Genomic DNA, 23153 nt, shown 5'->3' with positions numbered 1-23153 from the left:
TGATTGCTAAAAAGTTCTTTTATTTATGTTTCACCATTCATGGTTTTGTTGTTCTGTGAAAAACATCATTTAATGACATTGACCATGATGACCTCAGCTCCCAATTCAACTCAACTCAAAGGCTGTTTTTGGAGCCAGGCTGTAATTTCATTTATTTATTTATTTATTTATGTTTTTAATGCTGTAAAAGTCTGTTTTTTTATGGCTGGGTGTGTGGCTGACTTCAGGTCTCTGCAGCCAGACTCAAGTGGATTCTCAATGAACTAGGGATCAGTACTTATGAAGGCTGCAGATACAAGCAGTAGATACTCTAGGCAAGAAAATCTCGACATTGAGTAACTCCTCCTGGCCACAAGTTGCTGCTAATTACTGCAGTTTAACACCACGGCAAATGTGCGCCGGGTCCTGTTCAGACAACATGAATGAATGTTTGATTTTGCGCTTTAGTTTACTAAAAAAAATCTTAAACTCTGACAGTTGCTTGTTTTATTGTGCACTTTTAATATTTTTAAAAAATATTTATAAAAAAAAAGCTAAACTCAGAGAGAGTCGTTTGTGTTTTATTTGGACTTACTGTCAGAGTGACTGTGCTGTCTTTGATCAAAATGATCTGTCACTGCTCATTGAAATTTTATGGATCAAAAGTACTAGTAGTATCGGTATTCGGTATCAGAGAGTACTCGTACCCGTACTGGTATTGGTCTGAAAAAAAAAAAAAGAAAAGTGGTATTGAACATCCCTACAATGAACAGAAACTTTTAGCACTTCCTGAAAAGGCTTTGTTTTTCCAAACCGGATGTTGCCCCTTGTGCTGTACATAAATAAACAACAAAAAAAAAGATAAAAAAGCTGGCATAAAACAATTAAAATGATGGATTTATTATTAAAAACTGAAGGAATAAATGAAAACAAGCGTTAAAATACTAAAACAGGAGAAGAGTCTCACGCGGGGCTGAAAGCCAATATTAATAAAAATAAATATATAAAAAAAGAAACCAATGAACAGTCATAATGAGATGTTAGCCAAAGTCTGGCTTCTTGATGAGTAGAAAACATGACCTGAAGAGAAGCTCAATGAATTTTTTTTTTTTTGTCATTTTTGAAAGGGACTTTCTTAGGTTCTCTAGTGCTGAGAGGAATTTTTTGTTTGTTTGTTTTAAATTTCGGAATCTTCTTTTATTTTTCACCATTTGTTGTGTCTGTTGTTCCGTGAAAGAAACCACTAAACCTCTACTGTTCTACAACTTGAATCAATTTTCGAATGTTGTATAAAGCACATTTGCATTTATGTTTGTTGAACCTGCCCTGTTACCTCCGCTCGGTCTTGAAGATCCTTAAGTGCTCAATGTTGGAGTTGACTTAAAAGGCCACCACATGAACCTTCGTCTGTCTTTGTTTTGCTTGACAACTTCTCACACTTCAATATCACACATGTCCGCATTCACACCACTGACTTGACTAACACACCTTTTTACATTTACTCATTAATAAGGGTTACTTTAGTTCAATGAACAGTCAACCCTCGTAATACTTACAGTGTCCTTCCTGTTTTTGCCCTGGCCCTTGAGCCAGGCCTATATTTTCCTATATACAGACAGTTAGACTCAGAGAAAATTTATGCCGATTGAAAAGATTGCATTTGACATGTTTATATCCAAGTCTGCTTATTCCAAACCAAAATGTATTTTTATACACGTATATGACCAGATAAATGCAGTTGATATAAATTCCAGGAAATTCCCATAAATTGCCTAATACTCCCCAGGAAAGCTTCCAACTCTGAAGATTCCCAGGATTTTGAAACTCTGATAAGGCTGTAAGAGGCTCTAACTAATCAGGACAATGGCATGTTGGTCTCTGTCAGTGCTTGCAAAGGTTGAAGTTGCTCTCTTAACTGACCTCTGACCCTAAAGATGATGACTACATCCTCACACAGCTGATAAGTCATCAGTGCTGAAGGAGCTGAGTCACTGCTGTGTGGGATCCTGACAGATGAGCTCTGTAACCTGTGAGGCTGAGAGGTTTTTTTTTTTTTTATGACATGGAGAATCTAACATGTCTTCTGAATGTGGGGCGTCATAGTGTCAGAGCTGTTGCTACACTTAGAGAGAGTCCCTGGTTTGAGTCTCAGCTGGGGCCTTTGCACATTATACTTGTTAATTTGTGGGCTTTTTGTCCACAGACTGAGGTTAACTAGAGACTTTAAATTGTCAGTGTGTGTTAGTGTGTGTCCTCCAGCTGTCAGAGATACATGATAGTTCTAAGTGGTCAAAACCTATGAAAATGTTTTAGAGACCAATTTACTGTCAACGTCTATAAATATGTGTGTGCATTTTGGCAATGGAAGCAGCGTTTAGCTCCATTCATTCGGACAAGTTAACATTCTATAAACACTAAATTAAAGCTGTAAGCAGCATGAAAATGTCTGGTTGTTCTGTGGTCAGTTGTCAGAAAAGACACTACACCATGGAGTCAACTTCTGTCAAGTACTGAACGTTACAGAGCTGCAGGTGTTTTGAAGTGAAGAGTGACCCTGCTAACTGTTCACTCTCAGTTGAACGTGTCATTAGCCACGTTAAAATGGAGCCAGATATTCCAAATAGAATCGGGTTAGAAGCCCAAAGGGAATGAAATGCTCCATATAAACACCTCATTTGGAATTAACAGGCCGAATCTGAATGGAATTTCATTCCGATACACAGGGGTAGAATTTTCCTTTTCTCTTTCCGATTAAAAGCAAAATCCTGTCATGTAAACAGTGAATCGGAAAGTTGTCAGGCTGGGTTCTGTCTGCGAATGCTCTGTCCTGGCGTAAACAAGCAGTGACGTATGACGTTTACTCACATGGAAACATGGCGGCTTCCAAACAGAGCACACAGCACTGGTCTGCGTCGGAAAGTTTGTTTCTAATACAAACTCTCAAAGAACTAGACATTGTTGCACGCTTAGACGGTAGGAAAACAAGAAATACTGAACTATTTAAAAAAGTCCACGAAGAATATGGCACATGTAAACACCAAATTGGAATAGATTGCTTAACATGTAAACAGTTCGCCTGAGAGCTTTAATCGGAATGATTATAATCCGAATGAGAAAAGGTCTGTATGTAAATGTGGCTACTGATGACTGACTAAGAGTCAACAGTTAACAGGGTCACACTTTACACTGAAACACCAGCGACACCTGTGGCTTTATCAGGACAGTTACATAGCACTACCGTTTGAAACTTGACATCAAGCAAACGTTGTAGTAGCCGGCTATATGTTGCGCTATTGGCAGCCTGGTGCTCCGACGTATCTGTAGGCTACCGTGACAACAAGTAAACACTGTCAGTTTGTGTAGTTTGTTTGTAGTTTAGTAGCTGTCGTAATTTAGTGCAACTGGCAGTCCGATGCTCTAAGACATGTCTGTAATGTCTAATGTTAGTGAATCCTGCCAGTCATCCACTAATCAGAGCTAACGTAACCTCACTCTTCATTTTATTGATTGACTCTCAAGTTTGAACAGACCACTACAGAATAACTGCTGACTGTGGGTTGGAGTGAACATCATCACCAACAGTTTAGCTCCTGTGTTAGCCTTTAGCTTGTGCTCTATCTCTCTCCTGTTTCTCTTTCCTCTGCTCTTCTGTCCTTTTTCTTTCTGACTAGGCTCCTGTGTCCACCATCACTACAAAAATAATCACAGAAATCGTTTTCAGCAGAGAAAAACACAGATCTCTCTTCTCACTGCTAAACTTCGTCAGCTGGGGTGGTGTTGTCATAGAGACCTGGACGTGCTGTAAATCAATCTGGTGCTGGTCAACCTGGTCAGAAGGCTAAGAAGTAGTATTTTAAAATAACCTGTACTGTGTAATATTGTTGCTGATAATCTCATTTTACAGTGTGGATTATGATCAGGCATATATCTAGAAAACCCATCTAAACCCATTTAACACACCTTTAAAAACTTTTTAAAACCCAGAAAACACCCTGTTATTATCATTATAAGTGAAACATGCTCGTCTGTCAAAGCACTTTATAAACCCATGTTTTTACAGGTGCTCTCTAAAGAGTGAAATATAAAAGCTATGATTGGGGTGACATGCTAAGCTAAAGAAAACCACATGAGTGTCTGGTTATGATGCTAAGCTCCTGTTCAGAGACCTCTCTCTGTTTGAAGCTGAGTTACTCTCAGTAATCCTCAGACCTCACTGTCAGGTGGTTTCATGCTGACTGCTTCTTTGGCTGTACTTTGATCTTCAGCAAACACAGAGAGCCAAACAAAAAGGATTTGTTGTTATTTTACAGAGTTCCTGTAACAATGAAGAGTCAGGCTTTGAAGACATGAACCTGAAACTCCAGGAAGGTTTCTTTTGTTGTCAGCGTTCCAGGAATTTTAAAGAAATACATATCCAGGCACAGAGGTTGATTTGATTCTCCTCGATCACAGCAGCACGTCAGAGAGCATTTCTCACGTACTCAGTGAATATCTCCATTTTTCCCCCTCTGGTTATATATGCTCCTCTCCACGTGCCTCGATTTACAATCTGTGACTCGGGCAATGTGTCTTTTCTTTCTCCCCGCCTCAGGCCACAGATTTATTACCAAACAGGAAGTGCGAAACACAAGGTCATTCCAACTTTCCCAACTTTTCAGTTGTCTGCAGGATGGAACACACACACACACACACGCATGCACAGACAAACAAAGTGATGCAGCTCTGAGGTTAATTATCCTGTTTGGGACAGCTGAACAAAAGGTGACATCCTGGCTTTTCTCCACACGGCGCGTCAGAGATAAGACAACCAGATGACAGACACAAGACAGGACAACAAATGGTCAGTCACCGCGGCCCAGGACCAAACACTGAATATTCAGACTCTGTCTTTGTCACAGAATCAACAAACAGCAAGAATACCAGATGAAAAGTCTCTGATTTTTAGCCAAGCTCCAAAAATCACTGTGTGGACAGGGACATTTCAACCATGACAAACACAACTCTGTTACTGTTTCTGACAGACGATGAAGGCTACAAACTCCAAAGAGGAAATAAACTGTGCTAGGAGACTTAATGCAACAAAGCAGCTCATTAGATTGTGGCATTAAGATGTTATTTTAAACACACACAAGGTCAAAGACAGACCATGTTATCATCTCAACTTCAAAAATCATGAAAGATCTGCCTAAAAAACCTTGGTACTCCATATGTGTCTCTCCATAGCAGGAGTGTCTCCATCTACTGCCATGTCTGTACTACACTGTGCTTTAAAATGTTATGGTTGTGGTAGCTCAAGATGGCACCACATACTGTGTTTGATTCAGTTCTCCTTGTGTTTCCCTCCAGGTTAACTGCCCCTCATGAGTGTCACCTGTGTCTTGTTACTCACCTGTGTTTGATCACCTCCCTATATAGTCTCTGACTGTTTTCCAAACCGCCTACTACACCAACAGTGCCTACTATTTTGGCTGAAATCCAGTCTGTAGTAGTCAATATGTGAAAACTTGCCCTACAGATCCAGGAAAATTTCTCAGTATACAACGGACCAGTGTACCATACTGTTTCCCACAATGCACAGCAAAATTTGCAGTATGCCAAAATCCCCAGATGCCGTAATGATCCAGGAAAATATGCAGCATGCAACACACCAGTCTACCTGGCATACTGTTTCCAACAATGCACGGTGCTAACGCTATTTGTCTATGTGAGTGGAGAGTTTTGGTGAATTACCGCCATCTACTGGAATGAGTTGGCACTACAACTACAATACAACAGTACTAACGTTAAACGAATAGACCGAAAGAAACAATAGTAAATCTTGTTACTTCCAGTTGTTAAAGAGGTGTTTACTTCTACAAATTCATTAAGGCCTATATAAACCAATAATTACTTTTTTTAACCATACATGGATTTTAGAGAAGTGTTTTTTCCATCAGCTGTAAAAATAAGAAGTAAACCCCTTCCAGATTTATTTGCAGTAACAGATATAACTTTTGGTGTAAGATTAAAAATCAAATATGATGATTCTGTTGTGATGTGATTAACACAATAACTTAAATGTCAAGATCTACCCTTGGTTTGTTATGTATGTTTTTTTATTAGGTAAGGTAAAAAAAAAAAAAAATATATATATATATATATATATATATATATATATATATATATATATATATATATATATATATATATATATATATATATATATATATATCATCTGTAGCTCTACCTTCTAAAATTTACAACCAGAGTAGTATGCTACAAAACAGACCAAACAGAACAGTCAGACTACATAGCACATGTAAAAGCAGTAGGCAGTATGCTGTGCCTACTACATACAACATTCACATGTAGGGCTCTAATTTCGTGGCACAGCGCAAGGGGTGCGCACCCCGCGCTCCCCGCGCAGTGTTTATTTCGTGCAGCACACCACAGTGTGCAGCCAGTTTGACAATTTGGTAGACCGTCTGCGCAGAGATGGGTGTGACTGCGCACCAGGGGGAGTTGACGGCGCACCAGGGGGAGGTGTCGGCAGATTCATGTTGGCACAGTGCCATTTTTGTGCCAAAAACAGCGCAGAAAGTGCGCTGAAAGCTCGCCAGCTCCAACCTGGTCTATCCTCGGCACAAGGCGGAGCGCACCCTCCACAGCTGTAATTTGGTGACAGGTGCACATGTGCGCTCACGTTAACAAAGCCTCAGAGGCAGGTTTCCAGAGTGTCAGGCACATTTTAATGCAGTAAACAATCACAGCAATCACTATTTAATGTAACTGTCTGAACCAGCATATACATTTGTATCTATATTAACTGTCCCGTCACATCTGATGTCAGATTAAAGCCGTTTGTCATAATGGAAAGTTAACCTGACGGCAGCTGGAAGTTTGATGCACATCTTACAATTAAACAATAAACAGCCTTAACATCTGATACTGAGTATATATCTGGTTCTCTCATTTCATTGAATTCAAAGAAAAGAGGGAGAAAAAAGACGGAGAAAAAAGAGACAAAATAAATGTATGTCACTAAGGATTTACCCGTGATTTCCCATATTTCTCTGTTTTAGTCTTTATTTTTCAGGTGATCTAAAAAGATGGAGTACATTATTGTTAGGAGGATGAGGTGGAGACACTGGGAGAGTATACAGTATATCACCAAAGGTTCTGCTATTTGGTGATGACAAACCAGGAGTGCGGGTGGATCAAAAGTATTCTGAATGGATAAGCCAGCTGTGTAAATGTCTCTTCATTTTGTACTCCTATTAATGACAAAGGAACAGATTAAATCTGTCCCAGGAGCTGGCCCACAAGGTGACCCGTTTCGTGCACTCCAATGTCCATCCTCCTGCTGCATGGACAGCGGCTCTGACCGTCTCCGCTACTGGGTCTTTCCAGCACACTTTCCCAGTGGCAGGGATCAGTCAGACCAATCAGACGCTGCGCCTCGGCCGCAGGGCATTTAAAGGCGAGGAAAGGTGCTCATTTGATTGGTGAAAACAGTGCTTGGCTGTGTTAAACCCACTCACGGCTTTTCTCCTCCCTCTCTGCCGTTTGCGCGGAGGGAGGCGTGGACTCGAGTTTCTGCGCTCCTCTGCGCCTTGACTGCACCTCTCTTGGCACTGCAGGAAACTTGCAAAGTGCCCTGGTCACACCCTGTCTGTGCGGCCGGCGCAGGGCAGGTGCGCTTGCGCTTGTGCCTGGTCTACGAAATTAGAGCCCGTAGTATGTTGTTGGGTGGTTCATTGTATCCTGTCTGTGTTGGCTGTCCTGTGTTGCTATATCTTCTCTGTTACCCAGTGAGTTTTTCTAGTGTTTTTGGTTTTGGAGTTTAGTTTAAATAAAAACTTTTTGTGTTAAACTGTGATTGGGTCCACCTCCTTTTGTTTCCTGCTCTGTGGTTTCTGACAGAGGGCTATCAAAGGTTCCTGCTTTAAAGACTTTTACACACATCTGCATAACCCCCTCCCTGTTCACCATGTAATTCACTTTGAGGACCTTTTTAAGGACCCGCAGAGCTGATTATCAGAGGATGAAACAACCTTAATGCTCAACTTAATCCAGCCAAATGAGCTCCAGCTTGGATCATGTAAACAGACGGACAGAATCTGTGAATTACACGTCTAATCAGGCCTGTTCGTCAAGACTGACGTGAAGCAGGATGCAGGAAAACAGGAGAGTGCTGAAAGCAGCAGAAAAAGCCTGCTTCCACTATATCACAGCAGGAAGAGTGGAGGCAGAAATTAGTTATTGACTTCTCTTCCCCTCACCTCCCTGCACTGCCATGATTATGTAAAGCAGAAGCAGCAGGAGCCCGCTGAGGATAAGAGGAACCTGATTTACATATTCTGCAAACGTAACACTACACGGAGGGGCTCACACGTTGTCCCATCACCCTCATAAGATAACCTTCTGTAAACACACACACACACACACACACACACACACACACACACACACACACACACACACACACACACACACACACACACACACACACACACACACACACACACTTATTAACAGCTGGAACACACAGAAACATGTGCAGCTGTCACTCTAACTCAATATCTCCTCCAGGAACGGCAGCTCCTCCACTCTCTCTGAGTCCACGGCGGTAATGATTTACATTTTTGAGTTTCATCGATCACTCCTGATAAAGTGTGAGATGAAAGATGTGAGTGCAGAGCGCTGGAGGTGCATGGTTTCTGTCCTCTTCACAAGGAGAAAGCTAACCTCTATTTTCAGCAGCAGGAGCTGTTTTTTTGGCCTGCAGGTTGTTGGAGGAAGAGATGAGAGGTTGTTAATAACGCAGAGACCGTCCTACATGAGGTATTAAAGGAACAAGCCGTGATAAGAACCGAGCACGAACCTCATCAAACTCATCTCACCTGCCTTTTCGAGTTGAAGTTGTTTTTCCTGAGCACGACAGAGCGGGACAAACATCGGCTTTGTGCTTTGTTCCAACACTATCTGACAAGAGACCTCTTGTGATTGTGCAAATATGAGTGTCCTCTCCAACACCTACACAGGATGTGTAGCGTGAGCAGCGTGTCAGAGCGCAGCAGCGGAGGCTTCACTCCTCCTCTGTGTCTGCACAGGATTTGTCCAGGCCACAGGCGATAGAAACACAGGGAACGCAAACACAGGTCGAAATAAAAGATAGTTTTACTCTGAGCCTGCTACACGTAAAAACAGACCACTCCATGCAGTAAAAACACACATATTACTAATAATAATACACAGCTGCATCTCCTTTATACACTCCTGAACTATATCTGCAAACCGTGGGATAGAATTACAAGAATCTGCATTTTGCACAGATAGATGGTATCGCAGTTTGTAAGTGAAACTTCAAAATGCAAATTTAAAAAAAAAAAGAAACAGGAGCAAGAGACAAAAAAATAGAGAGTATGTTTTTTTTTAATCCAAAACTGGATTTGAACTCAAACAGGTTGTTCATCAGCTGATTGAGAGTTTAAGACCAGAGTCTCAAGAAGCCAAAACCTGCTCAGAAATCAGTTTTTCATCACATTTTCATTCCTGTATTCCCACTGGGATTAGACTTTTTGTTTTCAATCTTCACAGGATTATTAAAGAGTACCGGCAAGGCCTCTCACAGCACGCCACCAGTCTAAAAGTTGGACACAGCAAGATTCATTTTGAGTTTCTTAAAAGATCCTGTGGGTTTTAAGCATAGACTGTATAGAGTGGACAGCGTGGCTCTGCCATTTACCACTGTACGGTTTTGAAGCAAAATTCCCCCGTCACAGGTGCAGCCATTGGCAGCAGTTGTGCAGCCAATGGCTGCGGAGTAGAGACTGTGAGGGATTCTGGGAGAATCTGAGTGGAGCCGGGTGACAAAAACAATTAATTTTTTTTCTTTTGAGAGTCTGACCTCCTCTTGGGTCTCCCTCCCCACATCTTTACAATCCCCGAAAATAATACACAAGAAGAAGAAGAACAGCTGTCAATCTATTATTTATTTATTATTTATTAGATCCCCTTCTGAAATTAACAGCAGCTCCTCTTCCTGGGGTCTGACCAATCTCATCAACCGAAAAAGCAGCAAACATCAAACACTAATACATTATATCACAGTCAAATTCACAAACTCAGACTGCAGTTCATCACTTCAACAAAATAAATAATGCTCACTTGACAATGCATTTTCTCAGTTATACATGTTGGGTAAATAGAAACAATCTTAAATTTTTTCTTAAAGCACCTAACATTACTCTTTCAGACCAGAAAAAAAGGGTAAGACATGCCATGCCACCATTACACTGTAACATATTGTCCTCTGTTTAAAGTTGGTTTTGCATCAGGGCAACACCAACTGACGTTCCGATGACTGTCGGGTAAAATGATTATGATTCTGAGGTCCTTTGTAGTATTTCTGGTGATATTTTTGATAAGACATATTAGTAAGTATTGCACCCTGCATTTAACACTTAACCAAGCCAAACTGTCATTCATTGATCTAACTTTTGTTTAGAGGGGCATATAGGAATTAAAAAAAACTGCTTTATTTTGGGCCACCTGTAACCTTTTCATACCACTCTCTATTCTACTCAACCAAATTATAGAGCAATAGTCTAATTGTGACTGCAACATTGCCTGCTTCACTTGCTTTAGTAGACTTTAGTTAGACATTAAATTTCTGCAGCGTTTAATCACATACCACTACCCATCTTTTTAACTATTCCATCTACCTGGTTATTCCCGGACATTTGACTGTACACAATCGTAATAGTTTTACCTCTGTTAGTTGTTCTATCTCTATGTTACCCAAAGATATGTGAAGCTTATGAGTTTCTTTTAATGATTGTTTAGAGCCTAAAACTATTCATTTTGTTTAGCCCCTATTAAGAACCAGTTTATTACAATGCATCAATTTTTCTGTTAACTCTAATGCCTTATTTAATATTTTAGTCAATTCATCTATTGTATATGCTGAAGCATAAATTGTCAAATCATCTGCATATGCTGCAACAGTGGCACAATCCAAAATCAAAGGAAAATTATCAATAAATATGGAAAACAAAAGCAGGCCCAAACAACTTCCTTGGGGCACCCCACAGCTCACAGCTATCTGGTCAGAACAACTTCCATTGAAGTATGCTGTACATTTCCAGTAATCGTTTGACTTTCACAATAAAACCAACTGTGACAAAACCAGATTGTGTTTAGCTTAACTACAACAACATACCGACTGTGGGAACTCCTCAGTCTTGTGTCTGCAGCTGTCTGAAGTGTTGCCCACTCTTCAGTAAGAAAAGTAGCTACCACCTATCCTAGAATTTGCTAGAAGTTGCTAAATGGAGTCATTGCCTGGTTTGCAAAATTGTCTGTTTGCATGTAGGGATAGACTGGCCATCTGGTATCCTGAGTAGATAAACGGTACATAGATAAACCAGTAGATCAGCCACTGATTGACACTGGACTGGACCAATCACATTGTTAGACACCAGTCCTTTTTTGGTCCTGCCTTGTTTTGTGATGCATTAAAAAAAAAAAAAAAAAAAAAAAAAAAAAGGTTTCCTGACCACTGGCCATTGAGACATACTGAGGCCCATTGTCTGTATTTTTTTTTTTTTTATTATTATTATAAAATGTTGAGATCATTTTGGCTAAGGTTGTTTGGCCAAGTGTGTATTGTGAACTCAAGTGAAATTGAATTAAATGTCCTCACTGCCGGTAGCTATTTGTAAGACTGAAAAGGATGAATGCTGCTTTAAGATTCATTACTGGAGTGGAGTGGTGGGGTAAACATAGAATATAATACACCTTATTGTCATTGTATAAAATAGACAACAAAACTTTGTAGAAAGTAAATACAAAGAAAACAAAATACAATGTTTTTTTTTACCCTCAGTAAGTGAATGAGTGGTCAGTAGATGATGAACAGTAATTGAATGAGTGTATTCATGTGCAGTGACTGGATAGCATAAATAGGGAGAAACATGGATGAATAGTTCAATAGTTTTGCAGTGAATTTATATCTACAGTTATTGTGAATACTTTATAATGTTGATAAATGACATTTTTTCTAAGTATAAATTGTGTCCACTCTCAATGATTTCAGTTAACCCATTGCATGGTGTACATGGTTTCAAAGAGTTGCACACTAAGTATTAGGGGTGGTAGAAAAAACGAAAAATCTGTATGTTGAGATTTTTTGTTTGACATTATAAAAATCGGGATTCTTCGTAATTTTTTTTTGTTTTTTCAAATTCAAAATCTTCATTTCAGTATTTTCTCATAAACAGGATTGGAATAAAGTTACCACTTTTCTCCAGGGGAGGGCAAAATGTTTCTCTGTGACTCAGGTGATGTGCATTTTATGCGAAAATATGGCTCCTGATATAGTCTGTAGACATTATCATCATCATTTGAATCAATCAATCAATCAATCAATCAATCAATCAATCAATCAATCAAAAGGCTCCCAAAAGTGCTTTACGGCAGTGTCAGAGAATAAATAAGAACACTGTAGATAAAAGCAGCATAAAACTATACTGTAAGAACAAAACATAAAAAAAAGATACCTTAAAAAAGCAACGGTAGGTGGGATGCAGCGGCAGGGTGCATAAAAGCCATTCGAAAGAGATAAAACAAGATAAAACTAACATGAGCATAAGACCCAAAAGCCTTAGTCAGGGTTAAAAGCCGTTCTAAAATGGTGAGTTTTCAGTTTAGATTTAAAAAGACCAAAGCTTGTGGTGGTGCGGGTGTCTGGGGGGTAACCTGTTCCACACTGTAGGTGCAGCAACAGCAAAAGAATGGTCCCTCCAATGTTTGTATCTAGACCTTGGAACATCTAAAAGGAACCTTGTATGGCTGTGTAAAGTTAAAGTCTCTGACAGATATAGAGGAACCAGGCCCTGAGTGGCATTTAACACAAACAACAAAAGTTTGAAATCAACTTTAAAATTTAAATTGAATTAAAATTCACTTTTTTCACTTGGTCTGGTGTTACAAAAGTGAACTAAAAATCGCAAAACTCGTAAATATCAATGCATCATGATTTAAAATTAATCAGCACCCCAAAAATCGTAATAGAATTGATCGCGAGAATGGCATATCATCCCAGCCCTAGTTGGTATAGAACACGAACACAAGAGACTGAAAAGAGCAAAAAAGGTGTGGGTTATCAAATGTGGGTGTCCCATATGGTTTAAAATACCAGGGATGGTTTTTGTCTCAGTCCGTACTGTTTGCATGTAACTGTCATGGACACTGTAGGGAAGAGGAATAAGAGAATGGGAGAGACAAAATGTTAACATATTTAGGGCTACAAATAATCTTCTTCTGTTGATTCTTTGGCCCTAACTCTAACAAAGTGAGGATGAATTCAGCATTTTCAATATGGTATCTGCTTACAATAGGCTTCAAAACTCTGTATCAGAAACAAATGAGTGACATCATGGAGACACAGTCTATGGCTTTAAATACCTATGGTACAGTACTAAAACAATTCTGCACCAGACCAAGGTTCAAGAAGACCTTGAGTCGCATAAAGGCAGCAAAAGAAGGCATGAAAAATGACAGTGACACACACTTTCTGAGGTATATCGATAGACAGGTGGATAGACTTTATTGTCTGCTCTAAAGGTGACAGAATTTCTTCTCTGACATGGCTCAGAAGACAGCGGTGCCAGGAGTCACTCACAGAGCAGCACCTCCTCCTAAGAGCACAGATTTTCTTGTTTTACCACATTTTCTTTTATTACTCTGTTTTTGAAGCTGACTGTTTAACTGCTAAAGAAGAAACACCAACATTGATCTTTCTGTCTACTGTGGTTTTCTCTTTTACTGTGGGGCCTAAACTAACTTCTTTATTAGCTACACAGTGGCAAATGGATTCTGAATTTCAGCTGCTAATGTCATTTGTCTGCAGTCAGACCTGAATCAACTTTGAGCGACTGGAGTTAACACACCAGTCGCTCAAAGTCATGATCCTGTCTGAATGAAACCCGTGTCAACCGTTGGAGCATCGACTCTGACAACCATCCACACAACAGCCAGACGATTCAAAGCTCATTACACTTTTCATCTGTTGTTGAAGGCTTGTCTGTCTGGATGAATGGAGCACAAGATGCACATGCACATGTTGATGTCGGCTGTGAACAGGTTGTTTCTTCTCTCCACATTTTCTGTCTGTGTATCCATCAGAGCATACAGGATAGACAAGTCAGAGAAAAACATGGAGGGTAAGAGGATTTAGTGAATGTTAACTTGGTAATCTTTAAAAATTAAGAACACTTTCAGGCAGCGTTTCATTGTATTAAAACTGAAGATCCTGATCATCTGGCCCAGTATTCAAGCATCAAGCTTTAGAGAAACACAATCCATGATTTCATTGATTGTAGGCAGCCTGTAATTTTTGAGCCCCAGTCAAAATCGACAAATAAACACTGGCTGTCAGCATCAGTGGGCTCCAGTCATTGTTAGACCCACTGACTGTCTGTTAGACTGCCAAAGTCAGGCCCACTATCGATTCATATCTGTCTAATCTCAGATATCTTCAAATCTTCCTCCTCTGGTGGTTTCATCGTGAAGTGAGAGGCCTGCTCTGCCCTGCTGCCTGAGGAAGACTCAGACTAGAGCATGATGGACAAAACAGTGTTGTGACCTTCAGCATGAGAGGAGCTGTCAGCAGTGTTGCTGGACTTCAACTTGATCTGAATTGCTGTCCAATCCTCCCTCATCTGTCTGACTGGCATAGATTCAACAAGGAGCTGGAAACATTCCTCAGAGAGTTTGGTCCATATTGACATGATAGCATCACACAGTTGTTGCAGATTCGTTGACTGAACATCAATGATGAGAATCTCCCGTTTCACCACATCCCAAAAGATCTCTGTTGGATTGAGATCTGGGGACTGTGGAGGCCTTTGGAGTCCAGAGAACTCACCATCATGTTGAAGAAAGCAGTCTGAGATGATTCCAGCTTTATGACATGGAGCGTTATCCTGCTGGAAGTAGCCATCAGAAGATGGGTACACTGTGCTCATAAAGGGATGGACATGGTCAGCAACAATACTCAGGTAGGCTGTGGACTTTAAACCATGCTGAGTTGGTACTAAGGAGAACCAAAGTGAGCCAAGAAAATATCCCCCACACCATTACACCAGCAGCCTGAACCGTTGATACAAGGCAGGATGGATCCATGCTTTCATGTTGCTGACGTCAAATTCTGACCCTACCATCTGAATGTGGAGCAGAAATCCAGACTCATCAGACCAGACAACGTTTTTCCAATCTTCTATTGTCCAGTTTTGGTGTTGCTGTGTGAATTGTAGCCTCAGTTTCCTGTTCTTAGCTGACAGGAGGGTCACCCGGTGTGGTCTTCTGCTGCTGTAGCCCATCTGCCTCAAGGTTGGACGTGTTGTGTGTTCAGAGATGCTCTTCTGCAGACCTCGGTTGTAGCCAGTGGTTATTTGAGTTACTGTTGCCTTTCTATCAGCTCCAACCAGTCTGTCCATTCTCCTCTGACCTCTGGCATCAACAAGGCATTTTCACCCACAGAACTGCTGCTCACTGGATATTTTCTCTTTTTGGGATCATTCTCTGTAAACCCTAGAGATGGTTGTTGGTTCAAATCCTAGGAAATCAGCAGTTTGAGAAACACTTAGACCAACAACCATGCCACATTCAAAGTATCTTAAATCACCTTTCTTCTTCACTCTGATGCTCAGGTTGAACTTTTTGGCCTTTGACACTTGCGCAGTACATCACAGTTGTCATTAAATAGTTTTAAAAAGAGAATTGACCTTAAGGAACCAACAGCAGTGTTTGATTTGCCATGTGACCCTCTGGAGGTCATACAGAATCTCTTTTTTGCAGACTTTCTTGTAAGGATCAACTCAGCCAATTCTCTCTTCAAAACTGTGCAATAACTTTTTTTCCAGAGTATTTCTCAGTCTAGAAAAAAAATATGTTTGAATAAAATAAAATATGTAATAAAATATGTAAATAGTTTAATGCACTATCTTTGCTTATTAATAAATAGGAACATGTATAAATGGAAACACTTTTTTGTGGCATGCATTGTAAGCTGTTAAGGCCATCAAGTATTATGCATGTGTTTATTTTTATTTTATTTTTATTTTTTTATGTGTTGAAATATGTATAAATAACTCTCCCTTCATTACTGACCATTATGCTACGCAACAAATCCAAAAGATATATTATTTTTATTTATTAATTTTTACTTTTTTTTTTTTTTGAAAATTTCTTTAGATTCTGTTTATTTGATCTATTAAAAAATAAAAAAAAAAACAAAAAAAAAAAACATAAAAAATACTCTTTTTTTTCTAACTGGCATCACTATGTGTACAATAGAGGATTAATAAAGTAGCTTGTAAGTGAATATGTATACTATGGACTTATTGTTCATGACATCACCCATTCTTTTCTCATACAGAATTTAAAGCCCATCATCGTTGGGGGCCACATTGGAAAAGCTAAACCTTACCTAGCTTTGTTAAATGAGGTTAAGAGGCGGGACTTTAGCCTCTTTTCAAACAGCTACAGGGTGACCACCTGTCAATCAAGAGGCACCAGATCTGTGTACCAACCTTCTCCACTGCCTTTCTTATCTGTTAGTGACCATCAGATGCTTTGCCAAAATGCTTCATGTTGTCTCCCTCTGCCTCTTAACACCATGGGCCTATCGGCTTCAGGCCCGGTTCTTCTTATTTTGTAGCAGAGTGAAGTAGGATCTGGGGTCACCATGTTGTGTTTTATTCTGAAAAATTCACTGGATATATATTCGTTTCTTATTTCCTGTCCTGCTCCTTCTGCCTCGTAACAGCTGATGTATGATGTATCTGGCAAATAAGTCATGTGTATTCTGTGGCAATTGAGTTCCCAACAGGGGATCAATAAAGCTCTTTAATTACCTCTAATCATGCCACACTGCTATTTACTGATGTTATGTAAATAACCAAAATACCTTAAGTACTGAAGTGGAGATACCTTTCTTATCAACCTGCTCCAGCTTTTAATGCAACCCAAACAAATAAAAAAGTACTTCTCAGTAAAATAATGGATCAGAATGCTGGTCTCAGTGCCCCTCTCCAAGGTCAGAAGCAGCCTTATAATTGGATGGATTTGGGGCAGATTTATATAACTTTCTAATGGATACGGCTGAGTGTTTCCACTCTCTTTAAGTAATGAATGGGCAGCACAAAGTGTCGCTATGTTGAACAAATATAAATGAGTAATATGACTTTCAGCTGGGCTTATTCACATGGAGCAGATGATGGATCTACCACAGTCTCAGCACTGCTGAGTCTAGGGATATTTCAGATTACAGTTTCAGAGTATGTAGGAGGCTGCTCTGCTGCTTTCAGCTTCATAAAGGCTGGACCATAAATCTAACATGCTGTGTTACAAAGCATCCTGCCCCAAAATGGACTAGTTTAAAGGAGATCCACGATGGACTCACAATCCACTTTCATGTATTTAAATACCCTGTGGGAGTCTGTCACAGATCAGGGTGTTGGTGCTGGAGGAGGTCACCCAGTAAGGGTTAAAGACTTTTAAACAGATGTTGTTTAAATGTTTATGTTGATTTTTTTTTTAACCACAGAATCTGTTTCTGCCTCAATGAATATGAAGCACCACAACACTAATGAAAATTAAGGACGGATACCCCTCACTTTTGAAATAATATGGTGCCCGATGGCCCATAGTGTAGACTTTATGTTTCTTCTTGATTATGATTTAACATCTACGGAGCTTATTCAGACAAAGGTGGCTGTGAGGGAAAAAAAAATCTGTCTGTGCTGTAATCAGAATAAATGGACCATAAAAAAGTGGATGTTTTTTCCTCGTTCTTTGTCAAAGGCACAAGAAACTATAAAACTGCTGCATCAGCAAGGTGCAACAACTGAGAGTCTTGTATAAAGACAGGATGGATAAGGGGTTATGTCATTTTTTTTTTTTTTTAACATTTAAATACTTTTTTTGTTTACCTTCACCATACCAAATCTCTATTGAAAAGGGACGATACAATCTAATCTAATCTTAACTAATAGAATAAAATAGAATAGAATAGAACAGAATAGATTAAAATAGCCCCTTGGGGAAATTTGTTGTGGACTCAGTGCTGACATCATACTGCCTTCATAAATTGTAATAAAAACCCTTAAACATATCTACACAATGGCCCATACACACACACTGCTCAACACATTGCACAATGCTCATACTGCACAAACCCACTGGCATCAAAGAACAACAACAACACCAAAACAAACCACAAAAAGTGAACAGAAAAATCACTGGTTCCTCTGAATCACTGATTTCCAAACTGTTGGTCATGTCACATACCCGTCCTGACGAGCTTGGAGCTCTAACCAACTTTGCATCACTAACTAGACCACCAAAGTGGAAGAACAACCTGATAGTGGCGTATGATGTTTCATTACAGTTACTGGAGATGCACTGTACCATGACAAGGATTCTACACCGTCATTGCTGGTGTGACTATTAGGTTTGAGAGCACACATAACAGAGATCTACAACCCTGATGCATACAGTACCAGGCGACGTATAGTAGCAAAAAAAAATGATCTGCAACCGACAACAACGTAGATCAGACCCCTTCCTCTTCGTGTTAAGGTGGGGTCAAAAGTTTATGACAACAAAAAACTCAAAAACAAACATGGTGACTGTGGAGGACTTTTGCTGACGTACCTCTAACTTAAAAGACAAAAAAGGAGGCAGCGTTGTAGCAGGCGGTGGTCAGTGAGGCTATAAAACACACCACACCCACGCTGAATTTATGCGTCACAGCTCTGCGTCTGTCAAAAGTAGGATGGTTGCGTGTTACCTGCAACACGACGGATCAGCCATGCAGACAGACTGCAACAGAGCAGATCCAGATACATTGACTTGAATAAAACCTGTGTTTGCAGTGATGGTGCGAAGATGCACTGCAGATGCATCTGGTGTACTTTAGCCGTGACCTAGAAATGTCCCGATACAATCAAATCATCAACATACAGGCAGAGGAGGGGGCTGACACAGACACTGACACACATGTAAGCCCATCAACGACAATGGGGCAGGAAAAGTTGACATTTATTTTTTTTTAGGAAAATCCTGCTGACTCTACCTTTAAATCTTACATTGCAGACTTATTTCAGAGGTACAAGGGGGCAGGGTCTCACATGTGTGATCACATTTTGCTTTGCAATACTGCAAAATGATAATCATAAAAAGCAAATAAGGGAATAGAGAAATGTTTCACGAACAGACAAATAAATGGGGCTGTGCAGAAAAAAAGACAAAACATGGGATTAGTTATATCTAAAGAAGACAAACGAGTAAAAACAGGCTGTACATTTATCTTGTGATGACTACTGTCACTACTTCTCGTCTACCCTCCATTTTATTAAGAGCCAAAAACTCTGACAGACAGAGGCAGAGACAGAATGGGAGTAAACAGAGGAAGAGAGATGCTCGGCTGGAAATTATAAACAGCCTCTTTCTCTGTCTGCTGCTCTCAGTCTAATGGCAGGATCACTCAATCTGATGCACCCAGTCTATCACACACACACACACACACACACACACACACACACACACACACACACACACACTGTAAAGATGGACAGCAGCTCTGCTCCATGAGCAGCGACTGCCTGCAGACGAGCGCTGAATGGAGGCTCGTCTGTGAAACTTGGCGAGGAACGGAGGGAAATCTACTATATTTCTTTTTTCTTCCACCCGCCCCGCTCTTTCACCTTTCTCTGCTTTAACATTTCTGTCACTGCGCGTCAGAGCCTCCAGTCCTGCAGCATGACTGAACAATTCCCTGTGTTAAAAGAGGAACCTCTTCATCTCTCCGTCACAGAAGCTGAGAAACGTCTCGCTGTTTCTTTCAAAGGAGAACATTTAAATTTCCAGGATGTCTTTCAAGCTCCTGCTTTTTAATCTCCTTCCTCTTAGCGTAAGATGATTTTTCTAAAGCATCCCAAATGGTCTGGATGACTGGGAAATAATACAGAAATAAATAGATAAGGACGTGTTTGATTTCCATCCCCAAGTAGGACACAGTGTGATATTATCAGGAAAGCCAGATTGAGGTTTCAGCCTCATTGTTTACAGGTAGGAGAAGCTGGCTTCTGTTCGCGGTGCCTCGGGCAGGATGAAAAATAGCTCAGTGAGAGTGGCCTGCTTGTTGAGGCAGAAAGCTGACCTGAAAGCACACAGCACAGATTTAGACGGCTAATAAAGCATCTTTGCTGGCCCGTCGCTGCAGTGCAGTCAGCTGGCTGACTGAGGCTGTTAGGCAGGTAGCAGATGTTAGCAGCGCTAACAGGTTTAGCGGTCTAATGGGAAGCAGGTGGCAGGAATGCTAACAGGTTCATCTGAATTAGGGAGCAGATGTTGATGATGACAGCTGGCTCTGCGCCGGAAAATCTTTCCAACAACCACTTTAATACACCAACATGACTTTAAGGACCACACCAGAGTTTTTACTGTTTTAGCATTTTAAACACAAATCAACTCCTCAGAAAATATGTCAGATCCAGCTTTGAAAAATCATTTCTTTTTGGATTTTACCTCCAAATGTTGTGTAATAGAAAACAAATCCATGAGTTTCAGAATCAGTCTGAAGTTTCTGTAATGGCAGAGGAGTTGTGTAGCTTTAAAGAGAGGGCATTGTGCTATTTATTAGCTTTATTCTGTCTCTGGTGCCCCTGTAGAATCTTACATGATTTACAGCTGAAAAAAAACAACAACTATTTTTCTCACAGCATTGTTGAAGACAACCTTTATTTCAGCCTCTGTCTGAAACACTTTATCTGGCTGCTGTCTCTTTAAGGCCCCCTGCTCTACAATCCTCTTTCCCTTTTATTGGCCAGAACACTGGAGGCCTGTGCAGACCTCGGTGTTTGAGGCCCACTCTGGACAGCGTGGCTCCACCCTTTAAATTTAAATGTTATTTTGAAAGTCTAATCTTTTCTTTGCTCTACCTCCCAACATATTAACAGAAAAAACCTACAAAAGAAAGTCATCTGCCAATCATTGTAAACATAATGTAAAGCCTTATTTTAAACCTAATAACTAATGAAAATTAAACTTTTCAGAAAAAAAGCAGACTTAACAACAACTCAACTCAATAATATCTTCAAATCACCACAGCATGTGGGTGTGAGAAACATTTCTACCAGGTGTTTCAATTTTTTTTAAGTTTGACCACAGTTCATCTGGAGTGGCTGGGGAGACAGAGTTTTGGACCTATACTGCAACCAGTCACCAGGGGGATCAGTTTTTGTGGCGACCTCACATTGAGCTGAGCAAGATGACTTCCTTTATTTACTTTTTTATTTTTTTTTACAGTGTATGGTCACGAAAGAGTTATGCTTAAAGATGCTGTAAGGAGGGTCTGTTTTAATGTGACTGCATCGCCACCTTCTGGGCCCGGAGTCCCACGCACACTGTCGTAAAGATGTGACTTTTAACCAAGTGTGTTTGTTTTGGAACAAATTTTCTTTGTCCAAGGCAATTTTTTTATTAGATACAACGAAAAAAAGTAAGGTATTTCTCAGTTCAATTGTGTGGCCCTGTTGTTTGAAACGTGACAACAAGTAAACACTGTCAGTTTGTAGGTACTAAAGTAGCTGTTTATATTTAGCACAGCCGACAACTTGATGCTCTAAGACACGTCTGTAATGTGTAATGTTATTAAGTCCTGGTTAGCTATATCCTGCCAGTCATCTACCAATCAGAGTTAACATAATCTAACTCTTCATTTTATTGATGGACTCTCAAGTTTGAACAGACCACTGCAGAATAACTGCTGACTGTGGGTTGGAATGGACATTAGCACAAACAGTTTAGCCCCTGTGTTAGAATCTGTCCTTTTTCTGTCTGACAGTTAGGCTCCAGTGTCCACCACCACTACAAAATTAATCACAGGAATCCTTTTTTGAGCAGGGAAAAACACAGATCTGTTTACTTGCTACTAAACTTCATTTGCCAGCGTGGTGTTGTCATAGAGACTTGGACTTGCCTTAAATCAATGTGGTTTTGCCCGACCCTGTCAAGAAGCTACAAAGAAGCTAAGAAGTAGCATTTCAAAATAACCTATATTGGTGCTGATAATCTTATTTTTAAGGGGGCGGGTTATGATTAGGCATATATATATATATATATATATATATATATATATATATATATATATATATATATATATATATATATATATATATATATATATATATATATATAGATGGGTGACTTTTTCAAGACCACTTTCAAACTCCTCACAGCCCCTTCAATGTGTTAACATTATCCATTTCAGCAAGTCTCATGGAGATCTGGTGCTAATTTTAAAACAGGGTGTTTTTGATCAGCTCACAGACAGATTCAGGGATTTCTACAACATATGAATATGTAGAGGTTTGAAAATCTGCATGTTTCAACTGAACATAAAGCTGTATTAATTTACATATGTGTTAAAAGTATCTGAAAGTAGAATCCCCACTCTTTAAGGACACAAAGGCGTATTATGAGACAGTTTCCATTTCTGGGATATATATATATATATATATATATATATATATATATATATATATATATATATATATATATATATATATATATATATATATATATATATATATATTTTTTTTTTTTTGAATCCCGATTTAAACAAAAAATACTTGCCTGAAAAAAGAAGCTGAGTCAGTTAGGTTCTTTTTTTTGTTTCTGACTATAAATTGTGGCTGAACCTTTGTGTAAAAACAGAGTGAATGAAGAGACACTGAATGGGTGGTTCAAGCTGTCACTGGGAGTGTAGAGTTCATCAGTGTATCAGACAAACTGTTAGACTAAATTTCTCCTTCAGTTTGTGAGTCCAAGAGGATAAACCAAACTAACTCCTGGTTCAGGTGACTTCCTGACTGATTCATTTATCTCCATCCTGGTGTTCAGCTCTGAGGGGTTCTTTAACCTTCAGTAAAAACCCTGAAACCCGCTGCTCGTCTCTTTCTGTCCTGTTCAGCTGCCAACATGCTGCTGATCTGCTTTAACTCCTCGAACACACCATGTTTGCACAGGTTCTTTTAATGATTGTTTGTTTCACTCACGTCCCACGTTTGCTTTTGTTTGACCTGAGCACACCCCATGCAGGAGCTCGGACTGCAGAGAGCGTC

At 39.8% G+C, this 23153-nt stretch overlaps 1 protein-coding gene across 1 annotated transcript in view; it reads right to left on the bottom strand.

Annotated features, from left to right (window-relative positions):
* Positions 1-23153, bottom strand: part of whrnb (whirlin b) — a 200259-nt gene that overhangs the window by 63391 nt on the left and 113715 nt on the right. The gene's annotated exons all lie outside the window — the stretch shown is intronic.

This window comes from Halichoeres trimaculatus, unplaced genomic scaffold (genome assembly GCF_033239565.1).
Source record: "Halichoeres trimaculatus isolate MK-OKI-2021-1 unplaced genomic scaffold, fHalTri1.1 fHalTri1_scaffold_5, whole genome shotgun sequence".
NCBI classification, from domain to species: Eukaryota; Metazoa; Chordata; class Actinopteri; order Labriformes; family Labridae; genus Halichoeres; species Halichoeres trimaculatus.
Note: the sequence above shows the minus strand (reverse complement) of the source record. Positions and strands in the feature narration are given on the sequence as shown.